Source organism: Lactuca serriola, chromosome 2 (assembly GCF_051521515.1).
Source record: "Lactuca serriola cultivar US96UC23 chromosome 2, Lser_US96UC23_V15, whole genome shotgun sequence".
In the NCBI taxonomy this organism is placed as follows: domain Eukaryota; kingdom Viridiplantae; phylum Streptophyta; class Magnoliopsida; order Asterales; family Asteraceae; genus Lactuca; species Lactuca serriola.
This window is the reverse complement of record NC_136409.1, coordinates 213279411-213284337: the sequence shown is the minus strand read 5'-3', so window position 1 is coordinate 213284337 and position 4927 is coordinate 213279411. Positions and strand designations below refer to the sequence as shown.

Genomic DNA, 4927 nt, shown 5'->3' with positions numbered 1-4927 from the left:
GAAAGTAGAACCAAAAAATGAAGTTTAGTATGGTCTCACAAGTAAGAACCGGCCTATTTTGGGCCTCAAAGGGTGTATTAGAATAATTGAATGGCCGAAAGCATGCCTACATATATGACGTATGTGAGTATGTTACCTGAGAAAGACGCAACTATAAAATTTTCGTAATAAAACAATTATTACTAAGAATTGCTATAATTATCAAATTACAATAGCATCTAAATCTTTAAACTGAAACCCAAAAGTTTAGCAACCAGAAGTCAACTAAACAAAAACACGAAGCTAGTTTAGTATGGTCTTATTATATTTACAATTTACTGTTTACAATTTACAATAATAAATGAATCAATCTTGTTCAAAACCTTTTATCTTAGATTGTAAGATTTCGGAAAAACCAAAAATCCGATTTTTATAAAAAATAATAAATTGCACCATCTCTACGGCCTGGGTTAACCCGTCTCATGGCCTACATAAGAGGTCAATCGTAAAAAAGTAGTAATATTTTGGGTGTGCAAATGTTTAAACCATATGTCTTCTATGTGAAATTCCGCTTCTCAACCATATTGGGGAAAAACGAAATAGGGTTATTGGAAATCTGGATCACAAACAGGAATCGTGTTAACACTTTCCTTGTTTGATATTTCGACCATATATGTCTTGGGTATCACGAAATCCAAATTGGGATAATTTCTGATGTTACAATTATGATTTTAGGCACAAAATCAGAATCAATTTTGAGAAGAATATGAAGAAGAAAGCGTTTCCTGTTTTTCTGTGTTTCAAAGAAGTCGTTATTTTCCCGGATTTATCCACTCAACGGATAAATCAGAACAGTTTGCATCTTTCAGAAAAAACAAATTAGTCCATGAATTTGCATTTTTCAAGAATGACAAATTAGTCCTTGTACTGTTCTAACAATGTTTAGTAAATACAAGTGTGCACTCCCACACTTTCTAACTTGTATTATAACTAAAACATTATTCTTGAAACACTTATTAAATTCATTACACTAAAATATATTTGGTGATATAAAATCACCAACAAACCATTAGGCATGGGGGAGTGGATGTTGTAGAGGGTGCACTCTCTTGCCATCTTAGTTTGGAATATCCCCCTTACTGTGGTTTTGGTGCGGTAGAGACCACAATGTGACACTTAGTGGCTGCGCTCCTTTGTTGTACTTTCCACCCACATGACCATTGACCATCCAGAAAGGACTAGCGGCGCAGCTTGTTGCCCGTTTACCTTCAATCGATATGTATTGAACTTTTAAACCTTTAAAAAAAAGTCAATAAAGAAGAAAGAATTCCAAATGATTATATATATATATTTCTTTTTTACTTTTAAATAAATGTGGCACCACTCCTTGGATTTGATATAAAACCACACTTTTATGGTAAACATTGATGTGTGGCCTACACGATAGTGATAAAATGAGAAAGTATGACACAATTTCCTTGAGCCTTAGAATCTCATCATAAGGGTTAGACATAAGCTTTTATATGTGTCTATGAACTCAAAGGTGTCATGTCACCGCTATCTCATCACCACATGAGTTTGATATACTCACCCCACTACATTTCTCTCAAAAATTTTCATTACTTAAATAATTTTTTTTAATTAATTAAAAGGTTAAGAGATATATAAAGAGAAAGAAAATGATGGTTGTATTCAATTATGTTGATGACCATATTCAACCATATCACAAACCACCACATTGGATATGGATGGTGTTCATAAATATGGTGAGCTGCCACCCAGTGATGGAGCCATATATTTTGATACGAGGAGCAAACACTGATAATATTTAAAACATGATACAACTCTTTTAGTTGGGGATACAATAACTTAGATGATGTTTACAAATAATTTATTATATATATAATAATTTTTTTGGGATGCTGTAGTATCCCAACGCCCCATGTAGCTCCGTCACTGCTGCCACCTCATCAGCCCGAATGGCTTGCTATGTATGTTCCGGAAGGCTTAAGTTGTTCTCTTGCCCTTTGAGCTTTAATTTTTTTAAGAAAATGAGTTTTGATTTTTGATATCCACAATTATAAACAGATATTTTCAACTAAATTTAAAAACTATTTATAAAACAAGGTACAATCATATAACGGGGTTACACTTACAATCCATCTCCGTGTTTTTCAAATGGAAAGTGATTCGTATACAATAATTTTTTGTCATACACAACAATTCATGTATTATAGAGTTGTACAATACAACACTTTAAAACATAAATTATTTTGTACTGAGAAAAAGTGTTGTATACAAATCAGTTCCTTTTTCAAATAGAACAAAATGTTAGAAATTATAAAATCTTAATGAAAAATTTTAACACGTTGGGCTGTTAATGAGGAAAATAATTTTTAAAAAAAGTCCACAAAGGCACAAACCTTATTTATTATCCAGAAAAAAAAATCGTTAGTTTAAATTCCCACGTTTTTTTTACCATCAAAAAAAATCCATCAACATGACCATTAATCTTTATAGAAGGCAAGACGGCTTTGCAAATAGAACCAATATCAAATACATCATATGGACAAAAGAGAATAAAATATAATGCAAAGTAGTTGTAACAAAAGATAAAAGTAAATCTTGTGTCTAGCCTTTTGTAGCCCTTTTCACCATTCACCATCCCATTGATGTCTCTTTTCAAATTTGCAACCGAGAAATGTTAATATCACAGTTAGTGTGTAGGTGTTACCCAAACAAGACTATCAACATGCTCACCAATTTTCGCTGCACCAAATTCCCACGTTTAATATATTTATGTGGAGTAGTAGTTATGTACCCAGTATGGGTTTAGACTTTTAGTTCGGGAAATTGACGATTCATATTATATAGTTCATCTTTTGTTTGGTATTTTATTTAGTATATAAGGTTTACCCGAACAGAAAATTTTATAATTATATCGATGCTCTATTTAAAATATATAGAAATAATTTATGTTAAGAATCCTCCTTAATAAATGAAAGTTTTTTTTTTTTGCCACATGTCAATCTCTCATTAGTTTTAACACTTGTCATTTTGTGGTATTTTTGAAATAAATATTATCCACCTGTCAATTTTTGATTTATTTCAATTTTTAAAATTAAAGTCATATACTTATATATATATAAAGTATTAAATATCATATATATGATATTAAATTGCAATAAATACATTTTTCTTTTCTTATTTAAAGGTGTACCTTAAAAAATATTTTTTGTTTACACTTTAGTTTAATGTTTAATTTTTTTTTTAAATTAATCTGTGTATTACACGGATCTCAGACCTAGTATGTTATAGTATCTTTAATTCTCCTTATCTCAAAAATAAATATCCATAACATAATTTGGATCGGAAAACTCCTTCCTTTTTCACGGCTTGGTTTTCGGCCTATTCTTTCAGCCTCTAAATCCTGTATCTTCCCTTGTTCTTTTGCCCTTTGTTTTGTTGAAGATGCAAGAGTTAAAGTCAATATTTTTAAACGTATGGGATTATTGTTATTATTTTGTTTTGTTGAAGATGCAAGAGTTAAAGTCAATATTTTTAAACGTATGGGATTATTGTTATTATTATGTTAATTTAACTTATAACTTATAAGGTATGGTAATTTCATTTTACAAGGTAATATAATTATACAAACATTTCAATCATTTCTTCACTAAAATAAATCATATATATGGTAATGATCGTGTGTATTCGTGCATAAATACATTTTAATAACTAAAATAAGAAAAAACCTCTCCCACATAAAATAAAAAATAAAATAAAATTCCTATTCTAAATCCGCAAGTCAAAAAAAGATAATATCTCAACAATAATACATCATAAGAAGAAGTCAACCGTGATCGGAGTCACCTTCTCATCATCAACCCTAAACCCAGAATCATTCTCTAATGGTGTCAAGTTCAAATCCAAACTAAAAACCCTTCTAAGATTCACCTTCTTTACCATCGGCGCCGGCGACAGATCTAGCGGCAGAGGAGAGTGATTCTCAGTCGTCGTAGCCGCCCTATGCCGCCTCATATGCCCGCCCAACGCTTGTCCGATGGCAAACTCAAGCCCACAAATCGAACACTTATGAGCTTTCGGCTTACCCAAAACAATGGCGTCATGATGACCTGTCATATCGCCATCTAGCCTTGGCTTCTTATGGCTAGCCCTATGTCCACCAAGTGCTTGAAAAGATGGGAACTGACGATTACATGTCTTGCATTCAAAGACTCTGTTAACTGTATTAACATCGTAAGATTCAGTGCTTGTGGTTCCCCTCGATAGAATCATCAAGTAGTTCGCCATGCTTGTCAGTGCATCCTGATCTCTTGATCTCTTCATCGGTAAACACACCATAGTATATCGGTTTTAGTTAATTACAAATTAACCCTCGAAATGGGATTATGAGAAAAGTTGATGAGGGGTATTAATGTAAAAGTATGGAGACGAAAAGTAGAGTTTTGGAAGCGAATGGAAAAATGTGAAAGAATGAATGGAGTGAAGAGTTGATTGTGGGAGATGGTATTTATAGGTGACAAGTGTTGACTTAATTTAGTTTGACCAAAGTGTGTGAATGACGAAAGCGACTTTAGTTACTTATTAGACACGGAACTGGAGAGTTGAAGTTTGAAGACAAGTGGGATGCGTGTGGGGACGGAAAAGGAAAAGTAGTAATTAAATAGGGGGATAAAGTGCAAAATATGCAGAATAATGGTATGAAAGTGAAAATAGTGGGTAGCCGTAGCCGTCATTGCCCATGTAAGCCTGACCGAGTGAGTGAGTCGTGAGTGGCGAGCCTCGAGTAAGAGGTTCCCAGAATGTTCAAGTTTCTAGAACGATTCAACTCAGGTATGAAACTAAACTAAACGTTTATGACTTGTACCCAAAAAGCCAACAGTACAATACTTTGAATTTTAATTTTAATGATAATTTTATTTCT

At 32.7% G+C, this 4927-nt stretch overlaps 1 pseudogene; it reads right to left on the bottom strand.

Annotated features, from left to right (window-relative positions):
* Positions 1 to 3627: 3627 nt before the first annotated feature.
* LOC145088432 (zinc finger protein ZAT11 pseudogene) lies at positions 3628 to 4483 on the bottom strand (annotated as a pseudogene).
* Positions 4484 to 4927: the final 444 nt, after the last annotated feature.